The 14,939-nt window shown below is 46.9% G+C and overlaps 1 pseudogene; it reads left to right on the forward strand.

The window, feature by feature from the left end:
• Positions 1-485: 485 nt before the first annotated feature.
• On the forward strand, positions 486-1,547 carry LOC147985200 (uncharacterized; annotated as a pseudogene).
• Positions 1,548-14,939: the final 13,392 nt, after the last annotated feature.

Here is a 14,939-nt window from a genome sequence, read left to right on the forward strand (position 1 = left end):
ATTTCGAAATTACATAGGCCTGGCCCATTAATAAGGTGACGCGGCACCTAGAATAGCCTATGGACGAATATTATGAAGTGGCATCTTGTATATTTCGTCCATGGCTTCATGCACTCCTTATGGCGGCTTCAAAGTCCTGAAATCATCACTTGTAACTCCGTTCTTGATCCCCTTGCGCATGCCATCAACTCCATGCGTGTTCTTGCTCCAATGTTCATCCTTCTCCAAGCTAGGCCCTTCATTTGAAAGCAAAACAAATGTATCTAATTTAGGCAGCATCATAATCTCATGAACATTAGAATCATTACCAAGAAACGAAAGTACCTGGTAATTTAATTGGCGTGCGCGAGCTCTAGTAATTGGTCCAGTATATGTAAGAGTAGGGGCTGTGGGTGTAACAATGGTATTGATGTCCTCATCATTGCACGCTGGTGGGGAAGGTGCTTTCCCCCAACACTCTTCATATTCAGACGATCTCATCAGCGATGAGGCCGGCGTGGGGCAACCCGAAAGGTTTGCTGTTCCACCCTTCCGGGGACAATGTGTTTGTTGCTGAATTTGGCACCCAGGCAGATAGAGCTCGGGTGATCGAGGGCTCGCCGTGGATGGTGGGCAAACATGCTGTTCTTCTCAAAGTGTTTGATCAGAACACCCCACCCCTTCAGGTTCAGTTTGACAGCCTTGCCATCTGGGCTCGGATCATGAATTTGCCGCCAAGGTTGATGAAATCAAAGCTGGGAATGGAGTTTGCCAAGACAATTGGCCATGTCTCCAAAGTGGAGGCTGATTCTGATGGCCGGTGCTGGGGAGGCTATATGAGGGTCAGAGTGGAGATTGCGGTACAAGAACCGATTGTTCGGTATGTGACTGTGACCTCGGCCAGGCTCAAATCCACAGATACCTACTCGGTGATGTACGAGCGTCTTCCTTTTTACTGCTTCTCATGTGGGCGCCTGGGGCACTCTTCAATCTTATGTCCAAGTCCTGGCATCAGAGATGACAATGGGGAGCTCCCTTATGCTGCTAAGAAACTGTGTGTGGCCGATGTCACCTCCAGGAAATCGGGTGGATCATGATCTAGTAGTTCATCAACGTCAGCTGGGGGTGATGGCAGGGCAGGTGGTGCAAGGTTGTCTTCATCGAGCCGTGCCAATCCTAAAGGCCAAGCTAACGTTGCAGAAGTGGATGGTGAGGTTTCCTCCCCTCCTAAGCGAGGGTCCAGGGGCCGTGGCCGTGGTCCTTCCTCCCGTGGTCGCGGGAGGGGAAGAGGTTCTGTTGATAAGGAGCTGTTTCCGGAATCAAATGAGAAAATGACAACTACGGGTCAGAAGAGGAAATCTGCCAAAGCACTTCCTTCATCCTCGACATCTGAGCCGAAGCAGGCGGATGCTAATGTGTTGGCCCTGGTAGTGGCTCCGGTGTCCAACGTGGCTTGTACTTCCGAAGTTCAGGTCACCGATGTGGAATCTAACAAGAAACAGCGTGTCTCAATCTCTCGATCGGCGGATCCGACGGAGGCTGCAGGGCAGCCCCGCCAGACGCAATGAGTATTATTTGCTGGAACTGTCGAGGCTTGGGGTCGGACTCGACAGTTGGTGAGCTTCGGTGGCTTGTGAAGCTTTACCGCCCCTCCCTCCTCTTTCTTTCGGAGACGAAGATGAGGGACTCTCGTGTGAGGAATTTTATGTGGTCTTTGGGGTTTACGGGCTGCTTTGCCGTGGGCAGTGAGGGTCTCAGCGGGGGCCTTGTGCTTTTCTGGTCGTCAACTACTACTGTTGATGTGAAAGTGGCCAACAAACGGTGTATTGATGTTTGTGTGAGATTGGAGGATGGTGTACCCTGACGGGCATCTTTCATCTATGGGAAACCAAGACGGCAGGACAGACACCAGTTCTGGGAGCTCCTAAGACGCTTGAAACCGGCCTGGGAGGGCCCATGGATTTGTTGCGGAGATTTCAACGAGGTCCTCTCTCAGGACGAACATTGTGGTCCTAGGGACCGTTCTGATTCTCAGATCGCTGCTTTTAGAGATTGCTTGATGGATTGTGGGCTTGCGGATCTGGGCTTCTTGGGACCCAAGTTTACATGGTCGAACAAGCTGGATCCCGACAGCCATGTCAAGTGCCGTCTCGATAGGGCAGTGGCGAATGGAGCCTTCTCCGGATTATTTGAAGACTACAGTATGGAAAATGTAATCGCTACAACTTCGGATCATTACCCCATCCTGATTAGGCTGGACCGTCCTTCTCTACAGCGGCAGACCTCTCCAGTTCAGCATGGTTTCAGGTTTGAGGAGATGTGGCTTCGTGCGGCTGATTACAAGGAAACTCTAGAGAATGCCTGGTTTGCTGGTAGGAATGGCAGCTTGTCGTTGCAATCAACATGGGATACTCTGAAGCACGTTGCAGGCTCTCTTCGTTCTTGGAGCAAGGAGGCTTTTGGTTGTATCCGCAAAAATATTGGGAGGTTGGAACGTCGGCTGGCCACCATTAGGGCTGCGCCTCCTTCTCCTTCCTCTCTCTCTCCGAGGAACGTTCTATTGAGGAACGGCTGTGTGAGCTGTTCGAAAGGGAGGAGATCATGGAGCGCCAACGCTCTAGGGTTGACTAGCTTAAGGCGGGTGATAGGAACACTGAGTTCTTCGACGCTCGGGCGATGGCAAGAAGGAGGACAAACAGAATTCACTCACTGACCCGCGAAGATGGTTCTGTGTGCAACACCCAAGGGGAGATCAAGGGAATGGTCCAGGTGTTTTATGACAAGCTCTTCACATCAGAACAGTGCCCTGCTGAGGACGAGGTTATTCAGGCTATCACTAACAAAGTCACTAACGAGATGAATGAGGAGCTGTGCAGGCCATATTCAAATGATGAAATCCGTGCTGCTTTGTTCCAAATGGGGCCCACTAAGGCCCCGGGCCCTGATGGTTTTCCTGCTCTCTTTTACCAAACCCGTTGGAATTTCCTTGGCGAGGATATTTGTCAGGCTGTTCGTGGCTTTTTGGAAGGGCGGCCCATTCCTGAAGGCTTCTGTGATTCGGTTATTGTGCTGATTCCGAAGACGACACGACCGAAGCACCTGAAGAATTTCCGTCCTATTAGCCTGTGCAACATGCTCTATAAGATCGCCTCCAAGGTTTTGGCAAATCGTCTGAAAGGGATCCTGCCCATGGTGGTTTCAGATTGTCAGAGTGCTTTCGTTCCTGGGAGATTGATGTTGGGGAACGTAGCATAAATTCAAAATTTTCCTACGTGTCACCAAGATCTATCTATGGAGAGACCAGCAATGAGGGGAAGGAGAGTGCATCTACATACCCTTGTAGATCGCTAAGCGGAAGCGTTCAAGTGAACAGGGTTGATGGAGTCGTACTCGTCGTGATTCAAATCACCGATGACCAAGTGCCGAACGCACGGCACCTCCGCGTTCAACACACGTACAGCCCGGTGACGTCTCCCACGCCTTGATCCAGCAAGGAGAGAGGGAGAGGTTGAGGAAGACTCCATCCAGCAGCAGCACAACGGCGTGGTGGTGGTGGAGGAGCGTGGCTATCCTGCAGGGCTTCGCCAAGCACCACAGAAGAGGAGGGAGAGAGAGATGCAGGGCTGCACCAACAAGAGATCGAATCGCGTGTGTTATGGGCAGCCCCATGCCTCACTATATATAGGGGAGAGGGAGGAGGGTGCGCCCCCTCTAGGGTTCCCACCCCTAGGGGGGCGGCAGCCCTAGATGGCAAAGGGGGTGGCGGCCAAGAGGGGAGAGGGGAGGGAGGCGCAGCTAGATGGGCCCTAAGGCCCATCCCCTTTAGGGTTTGCCCCCTTCCCACCTCTTAGGCGCCATGGGCCCTTGTGGGAGGCGCACCAGCCCACTAAGGGGCTGGTCCCTCACCACTCTTGGCCCATGCAAGCCTCCGGGGTTGGTGGCCCCACTTGGTGGACCCCCGGGACCCTCCCGGTGGTCCCGGTACGTTACCGATAAACCCCGAAACTCTTCCGGTGACCAAAACAGGACTTCCCATATATAAATCTTTACCTCCGGACCATTCCGGAACTCCTTGTGACGTCCGGGATCTCATCCGGGACTCCGAACAACATTCGGTTACCACATACTAGCTTCCTTTATAACCCTAGCATCATCGAACCTTAAGTGTGTAGACCCTATGGGTTCGGGAGACATGCAGACATGACCGAGACGTTCTCCGATCAATAACCAACAGCGGGATCTGGATACCCATGTTGGCTCCCACATGTTCCACGATGATCTCATTGGATGAACCACGATGTCAAGGACTTAATCAATCCCGTATACAATTCCCTTTGTCTATCGGTACGATACTTGCCCGAGATTCGATCGTCGGTATCCCAATACCTTGTTCAATCTCGTTACCGGCAAGTCTCTTTACTCGTTCCGTAACACATCATCCCGTGATCAAATCCTTGATCACATTGTGCACATTATGATGATGTCCTACCGAGTGGGCCCAGAGATACCTCTTCGTTTACACAGAGTGACAAATCCCAGTCTCGATTCGTGCCAACCCAACAGACATTTTCGGAGATAGCTGTAGTGCACCTTTATAGTCACCCAGTTACGTTGTGACGTTTGATACACCCAAAGCACTCCTACGGTATCCGGGAGTTGCACAATCTCATGGTCTAAGGAAATGATACTTGACATTAGAAAAGCTTTAGCATACGAACTACACGATCCAGTGCTATGCTTAGGATTGGGTCTTGTCCATCACATCATTCTCCTAATGATGTGATCCCGTTATCAACGACATCCAATGTCCATGGTTAGGAAACCATAACCATCTATTGATCAACGAGCTAGTCAACTAGAGGCTTACTAGGGACATGGTGTTGTCTATGTATCCACACATGTATCTGAGTTTCCTATCAATACAATTATAGCATGGATAATAAACGATTATCATGAACAAGGAAATATAATAATAATCAATTTATTATTGCCTCTAGGGCATATTTCCAACAGTCTCCCACTTGCACTAGAGTCAATAATCTAGTTCACATCGCCATGTGATTAACACTCACAGGTCACATCGCCATGTAACCAACATCCAAAGAGTTTACTAGAGTCAATAATCTAGTTCACATCACTATGTGATTAGCACTCAATGAGTTCTGGGTTTGATCATGTTGCTTGTGAGAGAGGTTTTAGTCAACGGGTCTGAACCTTTCAGATCCGTGTGTGCTTTACAAATCTCTATGTCATCTCCTAGATGTAGCTATCACGTTCTATTTGGAGCTATTCCAAATAACTGTTCTACTATACGAATCCAGTTTACTACTCAGAATAATCTGGATTAGTGTCAAAGTTTGCATCGGCGTAACCCTTTACGACGAACTCTTTTACCACCTCCACAATCAAGAAAATTCCTTAGTCCACTAGTTACTAAGGATAACTTTGACCGCTGTCTTGTGATCCATTCTTGGATCACTCTTGTACCCCTTGACCGACTCATGGCAAGGCACACTTCAGGTGCGGTACACAGCATAGCATACTGTAGAGCCTACGTCTTAAGCATAGGGGACGACCTTCGTCCTTTCTCTCTATTCTGCCATGGTCGAGCTTTAAGTCTTAACTTCATACCTTACAATTCAGGCAAGAACTCCTTCTTTGACTGATCCATCTTGAACAACTTCAAGATCATGTCAAGGTATGTGCTCATTTGAAAGTACCATTAAGCGTTTTGATCTATCCTTATAGATCTTTATGCTCAATGCTCAAGTAGCTTAATCCAGGTTTTCCATTGAAAACACTTTCAAATAACCCTATATGCTTTCCAGAAATTCTACGTCATTTCTGATCAACAATATGTCAATATATACTTATCAGAAATTCTATAGTGCTCCCACTCACTTCTTTGGAAATACAAGTTTCTCATAAACTTTGTATAAACCCAAAATCTTTGATCATCTCATCAAAGTGTACATTCCAACTCCGAGATGCTCACTCCAGTCCTCAGAAGGATTGCTGGAGCTTTGCATCCTTATTAGCATCTTTTCAGGATTGACAAAACCTTTCGGTTGTATCACATACAACCTTTCCTCAAGAAAATCGTCGAGGAAACAATGTTTTGACATCCTATCTGCAAGATTTCATAAATAATGCAGTGACTGCTAATATAATTCCAACAGACTCTTAGCATCGCTACGAGTGAGAAAATCTCACCGTAGTCAACTCCTTGAACTTGTCAGAAAACATCTTAACGACAAGTCGAGCTTTCTTAATGGTGACATTTACCATCATTGTCCGTCTTCCTTTTAAAATCCATCTACACTCAACAGCCTTACGTCCATCGAGTTGTTCTGCCAAAGTCTACACTTTGTTTTCATACATGGATCCTTTCTCGGATTTTATGGCCTCGAGCCATTTATCAGAATCCGGGCCCACCATCACTTCTCCATAGCTTGTAGGTTCATTGTTGTCTAGCAACATGACTTCCAAGACAGGATTATGTACCACTCCGAAGTAGTACGCATCCTTGTCATCCCACGAGGTTTGGTAGTGACTTGATCCGAAGTTTCATGATCACTATCATAAGCTTCCACTTCAATTGGTGTAGGTGCCACAGGAACAACTTCCTGTGCCCTGCCACACACTAGTTGAAGAGACGGTTCAATAACCTCATCAAGTCTCCACCACCCTCCCACTCAATTCTTTCGAGAGAAACTTTTCCTCAAGAAAGGACCCGATTGTAGAAACAATCCCTTATTGCTTTTGGATCTGAGACAGGAGGTATACCCAACTGTTTTTGGGTTGTCCTATGAAGATGCATTTATCCGCTTTGGGTTCGAGCTTATCGGCCTGAAACTTTTCCACATAAGCGTCGCAGCCCCAAACTTTTAAGAAATGACAGCTTAGGTTTCTCTAAACCATAGTTCATACGGTGTCATCTCATCGGAATTACGTGGTGCCCTATTTAAAGTGAATGTGGTTGTCTCTAATGCTTAACCCATAAACTATCGTGGTAATTCGATAAGAAACATCATGGTATGCATCATATCCAATAGGGTGCAGTTATGATGTTCGGACACACCATCACACTATGGTGTTCCAGGCTGTATTAGTTGTGAAACAATTTCCACAATGTCTTAATTCCGTGCCAAACTCGCAATTCAGATATTCAACTCTATGATCATATCATAGATCTTTTATCCTCTTGTCACGACGATCTTTCAACTTCACCCTGAACTTACTAGAACCTTTCAATAATTCAGACTCGTGATTCATCAAGTAAATATACTCAACATCTACTCAAATCATCTGTGAAGTAAGAACATAATGATATCCACTACACGCCTCAGCACTCATTGGATTGCACATATCAAAATGTATTACTTCCAACAAGTTGCTTTCTAGTTCCATTTTACTGGAAACGAGGCTTTCAGTCATCTTGCCCATGTGGCATGATTTGCATGTCTCAAGTGATTCAAAATCAAGTGAGTCCAAATGGTCCATTTGCATGGAGTTTCTTCATGCATATACACCAATAGACATGGTTCGCATGTCTCAAACCTTTCAAAAACGAGTGAGCCCAAAGATCCATCAACATGGAGCTTCTTCATGCGTTTTATACCGATATGACTTACGTGGCAGTGCCACAAGTAGGTGGTACTATCATTACTATCTTTTGGCATGAACATGTGTATCACTACGATCGAGATTCAATAAACCATTCATTTTAGGTGTAAGACCATTGAAGGTATTATTCAAATAAACAGAGTAACCATTATTCTCCTTAAATGAATAACCGTATTGCGATAGACATAATCCAATCATGTCTATGCTCAACACAAACACCATTCTCGATGGTAGAAGGAGCGTACGATATTTGATTATATCAACATTGGAAACACTTCCAACACATATCGTCAGCTCACCTTTAGCTAGTCTCCGTCTATTCCGTAGCTTTTATTTCGAGTTACTAACACTTAGCAACCGAACCGGTATCTAATACCCTGGTGCTACTAGGAGTACTAGTAAAGTACACATTAACATAATGTATATCCAATATACTTCTATCGACAGCCTTCTTATCTACCAAGTATCTAGGGTAATTCTGCTCCAGTGGCTGTTCCTCTTATTACAGAAGCACTTAGTCTCGGGTTTGGGTTCAACCTTGGGTTTCTTCACTAGAGCAGCAGCTGATTTGCCGTTTCATGAAGTATCCCTGCTTGCCCTTGCCCTTCTTGAAACTAGTGGTTTCCCCAACCATCAACAATTGACGCTCCTTCTTGATTTCTACTTTCGCGGTGTCAAACATCGCGAATATCTCAAGGATCATCATATATGTCCCTGATATATCATAGTTCATCACGAAGCTCTAGCAGCTTGGTGGTAATGACTTCGGAGAAACATCACTATCTCATCTGGAAGATCAACTCCCACTCGATTCAAATGATTGTTGTACTCAGACAATCTGAGCACAAGCTCAACAATTGAGCTTTTCTCCTTAGTTTGCAGGCTAAGAAAATCGTCGGAGGTCTTATACCTCTTGACGTGGGCACGAGCCTGAAATCCCAATTTCAGCCCTCAAAACATCTCATATGTTTCGCGACGTTTCAAAACGTCTTCGGTGCCTCAATTCTAAACCGTTTAACTGAACTATCACGTAGTTATCAAAATGTGTATGTCAGATGTTCGCAACATCCACAAACAACGTTCGAGGTTCAGCACACTGAGCGGTGCATTAAGGACATAAGCCTTCTATGAAGCAATGAGGACAATCCTCAGTTTACGGACCTAGTCCGCATAATTGCTACTATCAACTTTCAACTAATTTTTCTCTAGGAACATAACTAAACAGTAGAACTGAAGTGCGAGCTACGACATAATTTGCGAAGATCTTTTGACTATGTTCAGGATAATTAAGTTCATCTTATGAACTCCCACTCAGATAGACATCCCTCTAGTCATCTAAGTGATTACATGATCCGAGTCAACTAGGCCGTGTCCGATCATCACGTGAGACGGACTAGTCAACGTCGGTGAACATCTTCATGTTGATCGTATCTTCTATACGACTCATGCTCGACCTTTCGGTCTTCTGTGTTCCGAGGCCATGTCTGTACATGCTAGGCTCGTCAAGTTAACCCTAAGTGTTTTGCATGTGTAAAACTGTCTTACACCCGTTGTATGTGAACGTAAGGGTCTATCACACCCGATCATCACGGCGTGCTTCGAAACGACGAACTGTAGCAACGGTGCACAGTTAGGGGAGAACACTTCTTGAAATTTTAATGAGGGATCATCTTATTTACTACCGTCGTTCTAAGCAAATAAGATGTATAAACATGATAAACATCACATGCAATCAAATAGTGACATGATATGGCCAATATCATATAGCTCCTTTGATCTCCATCTTGGGGCTCCATGATCATCTTGTCACCGGCATGACACCATGATCTCCATCATCATGATCTCCATCATCGTGTCTTCATGAAGTTGTCTCGTCAACTATTACTTCTACTACTATAGCTAACGGTTAGATATAAAGTAAAGTAGTTACATGACGTTTATGTTGACACGCAGGTCATAAATAAATTAAGACAACTCCTATGGCTCCTGCCGGTTGTCATACTCATCGACATGCAAGTCGTGATTCCTATTAGAAGAACATGATCAATCTCATACATCACATATATCATTCATCACATCCTTTTGGCTATATCACATCACATAGCATACCCTGCAAAAACAAGTTAGACGTCCTCTAATTGTTGTTTGCATGTTTTACGTGGCTGCTATGGGTTTCTAGCAAGAACGTTTCTTACCTACGCAAAGACCACAACGTGATATGCCAATTTCTATTTACCCTTCATAAGGACCCTGTTCATCGAATCCGATCCGACTAAAGTAGGAGAGACAGACACCCGCTAGCCACCTTATGCAACTAGTGCATGTCAGTCGGTGGAACCTGTCTCACGTAAGAGTACGTGTAAGGTCGGTCCGGGCCGCTTCATCCCACGATGCCGACGAATCAAGATAAGACTAGTAACGGCAAGCATATTGAACAAGATCAACGCCCACAAATACTTTGTGTTCTACTCGTGCATAGAATCTACGCAATAGACCTAGCTCATGATGCCACTGTTGGGGAACGTAGCATAAATTCAAAATTTTCCTACGTGTCACCAAGATCTATCTATGGAGAGACCAGCAACGAGGGGAAGGAGAGTGCATCTACATACCCTTGTAGATCGCTAAGCGGAAGCGTTCAAGTGAACGGGGTTGATGGAGTCGTACTCGTCGTGATTCAAATCACCGATGACCAAGTGCCGAACGCACGGCACCTCCGCGTTCAACACACGTACAGCCCGGTGACGTCTCCCACGCCTTGATCCAGCAAGGAGAGAGGGAGAGGTTGAGGAAGACTCCATCCAGCAGCAGCACAACGGCGTGGTGGTGGTGGAGGAGCGTGGCTATCCTGCAGGGCTTCGCCAAGCACCACAGAAGAGGAGGGAGAGAGAGATGCAGGGCTGCACCAACAAGAGATCGAATCGCGTGTGTTATGGGCAGCCCCATGCCTCACTATATATAGGGGAGAGGGAGGAGGGTGCGCCCCCTCTAGGGTTCCCACCCCTAGGGGGGCGGCAGCCCTAGATGGCAAAGGGGGTGGCGGCCAAGAGGGGAGAGGGGAGGGAGGCGCGGCTAGATGGGCCCTAAGGCCCATCCCCTTTAGGGTTTGCCCCCTTCCCACCTCTTAGGCGCCATGGGCCCTTGTGGGAGGCGCACCAGCCCACTAAGGGGCTGGTCCCTCACCACTCTTGGCCCATGCAAGCCTCCGGGGTTGGTGGCCCCACTTGGTGGACCCCCGGGACCCTCCCGGTGGTCCCGGTACGTTACCGATAAACCCCGAAACTCTTCCGGTGACCAAAACAGGACTTCCCATATATAAATCTTTACCTCCGGACCATTCCGGAACTCCTCGTGACGTCCGGGATCTCATCCGGGACTCCGAACAACATTCGGTTACCACATACTGGCTTCCTTTATAACCCTAGCGTCATCGAACCTTAAGTGTGTAGACCCTACGAGTTCGGGAGACATGCAGACATGACCGAGACATTCTCCGGTCAATAACCAACAGCGGGATCTGGATACCCATGTTGGCTCCCACATGTTCCACGATGATCTCATCGGATGAACCACGATGTCAAGGACTTAATCAATCCCGTATACAATTCCCTTTGTCTATCGGTATGATACTTGCCCGAGATTCGATCGTTGGTATCGCAATACCTTGTTCAATCTCGTTACCGGCAAGTCTCTTTACTCGTTCCGTAACACATCATCCCGTGATCAACTCCTTGATCACATTGTGCACATTATGATGATGTCCTACCGAGTGGGCCCAGAGATACCTCTCCGTTTACACAGAGTGACAAATCCCAGTCTCGATTCGTGCCAACCCAACAGACACTTTCGGAGATACCTGTAGTGCACCTTTATAGTCACCCAGTTACGTTGTGACGTTTGATACACCCAAAGCACTCCTACGGTATCCGGGAGTTGCACAATCTCATGGTCTAAGGAAATGATACTTGACATTAGAAAAGCTTTAGCATACGAACTACACGATCCAGTGCTATGCTTAGGATTGGGTCTTGTCCATCACATCATTCTCCTAATGATGTGATCCCGTTATCAACGACATCCAATGTCCATGGTTAGGAAACCATAACCATCTATTGATCAACGAGCTAGTCAACTAGAGGCTTACTAGGGACAGGTGTTGTCTATGTATCCACACATGTATCTGAGTTTCCTATCAATATAATTATAGCATGGATAATAAACGATTATCACGAACAAGGAAATATAATAATAATCAATTTATTATTGCCTCTAGGGCATATTTCCAACAATTGATTACTGACAACACCTTGATTGCATATGAGTGCTTGCATACCATCCGACAACAGAGGGTGAAGAAGCCGTTCTTTGCGTTGAAGGTTGACATGATGAAGGCTTACGATCGGGTTGAATGGAGCTACCTCCACCGATGTTTAAGCAAGTTGGGTTTTGCTCCTGCTTGGATTGAGGCAGTGATGAGATGTGTGACCAATGTTCGATACGCGGTCAGGGTAAATGGGGAGCTCACTGATCCTGTGGTTCCATCCCGAGGTATTCGACAAGGGGATCCAATCAGTCCATACCTATTCCTCTTATGCAAAGAAGGATTGTCCTGTCTGCTTTTTCAAAGGGAGAGTTGTGGTGCGCTACATGGGATTCATAATGGTCGTCAAGGCCCACCTATCTCACACCTCCTATTTGCAGACGATAGCATCTTCTTTGCTAAGAGCGATTCTCAGATTGTGGATTCATTGGAGGCAGTCCTCAGTTTATACTGCGCTGGGTCGGGCCAATTGATCAACAAGGAGAAATCATCGGTTTTCTTTGGGAGGCACTGCCCGGTTAATGTTAAGAGCAGAGTTAAATCGCAGTTGGGCATCAACAATGAGGCTTTTCAGGATTCCTACCTTGGTATGCCCACCGAGGTTGGGAGATCGCCGACGTGCACTTTCAAGTTCCTACCTGACAAAGCTTGGCAAAACATTCACGGCTGGTCTGATCGGCCTATGTCTAGAGCAGCAACTGAAACTTTGCTAAAGTCAAAAACACAAGCTATTCCGACCTTCATCGCCAGTTGTTTTCCGCTTCCAGTAGCTACGTGTGAAAAGTTCCACCAGATTGTGGCCGATCAATGGTGGGGACGAGAAGATGGGAAAAAGAAAATTCACTGGCGTTCATGGGATTGGCTCTCGACACCTAAGTCCCTTGGGGGCATGGGTTTCCGCGACATGGGGTTGTTCAATCAGGCGATGCTTGGGAAGCAAGGGTGGAGACTTCTTACTGCTCCTCTTTCGCTCTGTGCGCGGGTTTTGAAGGGGAGGTATTTTCCAAATGGTGATTTCTGGAACGCTTCGGCTCCTCGTACAGCCTCAGCGACATGGCGTGCAATTCTGCATGGTCGTGATCTTCTGAAGATGGGGATTCAGTGGGGTATTGGGGATGGAAGGAGTACTCACATTTTGACTGACTATTGGATCCCCTCCATCCCTCCTGCACTTCTCCGGCCTCTTTACCCCATACCTGCTTCAGCCAAAGTCCACTGTTTGCTTGATGAGGAAAGTGGGACTTGGAATGAGGAGTCAGTGAGGGCCTTCTTCTCGGATGATGTGGCCAACAAAATCCTCCAAGTTCCAATCTGCAGCATTGGCAGCTCTGATTTTGCTCGCTGGCCATTTACCAAACTGGGCGAGTACTCTGTTAAGTCTGCCTACAACATGGCGAGGACGTCTGGCTTCCTGACAGCCCGCAACTGCAATGGTAAGGGCCAACACTCCGAGTGGCATTCAGAGGAGAGATTGTGGAAGGAGTTGTGGAAAGTCAAGGCTCCAAACAAAATGAAGATCGTGCTGTGGCGATTTGCTCACAACTGCTTGCCTTCGGGTGAGCAAATGCTTCGACGCCAGGTTCCGACGCGGACCGACTGTTGTTTCTGCGGCCGGCAGGAGAGTGTTGAATATGCACTGCTGTTCTGTGCACACGCTCGAGCAATTTGGGATGTTCTCAAAGGGTCCATGGGGATCAAGCTGTCTCGATCTTCCTTTGCGTTGCCGAAGCAGTGGTTGTTTGATTTTCTCTCGCGCGGATCCGAGCGTGATGCTACTATAATGAATATCATCTTTTGGCATATATGGGAGGCACGCAACTCTGCTAGGAATGAACCTGAAGCTCCTCATCCCCAACGCACGGCTGCAAGGGCGCGTGCTTACTTGGAAATGATCTTCCAGCACCTGTACAAGCCTACCTCTGCAACTAGGCGTGAGACCCCTGCTTCCAGCTCTATGTGGTATCCGCCGCCGCCAGGTACGCTGTTGGTTTCTTCGGACGTTGTTGTTTCACGGGAGTTGGGTAAATCTTGCGCTGGTGTGGTGGTTCTGGACCACTCCGGTCAATGCATAGCTACTGCTTCTGAACTTCTGAATGGTGTTACTGATCCTGAAGTGGTGGAGGCTTGGGCTCTTCGACGGGCGGCGAGGTTGGTTCGAGATGAGAACTACACTGATGTGATCTTTCACTCGGACTGCCTTTCCGTAGTGCAAAGGCTGAATTCTTCATCCCGTGACCGCTCCTTTGTGGGATCAATTGTTGCTGATATTAAGATGACAACTAGAGCTCTTTCGTCTGTGACTTTCAAGCATGTTCGTCGGCATCGCAATGTTTTAGCTCATGTATTAGCTAGATCTAGTTTGAACTCTTCGAGTCTATGTATTTTTCATTCTGCTCCGGATTGTATCCGGAAGACTCTTTGTAACTTGTTTGCTTAATCAATAAATGCCGACGTTCTCTCTCAAAAAAAAGGCGCACTTATGAAATCTGGAATGGATAAGTACCCGGGGTTTCACCTTCCTTTTATAGTTTCCCTGGTGGACAAATTTCAGGTCAGGTGTCCCCTCACAGGTCAATTTTGAGAGCACCCACTTACAAAATCCTCTCAAACATGTAAGCATGTCACCTCATGGTGCAACATGCATGAAAAAGACTCACCTCAACATGCAAATATGGATGATAATTTGAACTCTATTACGCTGTTTATATTTGTTAAATATTTTATATCTATATATTAATCAAGGGGAATTGTAATTTCCGAACGTTCTCACCTTGTCGATAGATCCGAACGAGTCGATCGGCTCCAGCGCTCCACCTTCCGCCCGCTTTTCATTTTTCGCAAAAAAATGAGCAGCAGTGAGATCCGATCCTTGCACCTGCTGCGTGCATTCTCCTATCGATAACCAGCCCAGCTAACTCTTTTATGTGCTAAATGGCATGTTACATATTCTTTTATCGTATAACTTCTCCTTTGCATCTACACCAAAAAAATAGAAAATAAATTTGATGTGTGT

Source organism: Triticum urartu, chromosome 2A (genome assembly GCF_056163025.1).
Source record: "Triticum urartu cultivar PI428250 chromosome 2A, HENAU_Tu73, whole genome shotgun sequence".
NCBI lineage: Eukaryota > Viridiplantae > Streptophyta > Magnoliopsida > Poales > Poaceae > Triticum > Triticum urartu.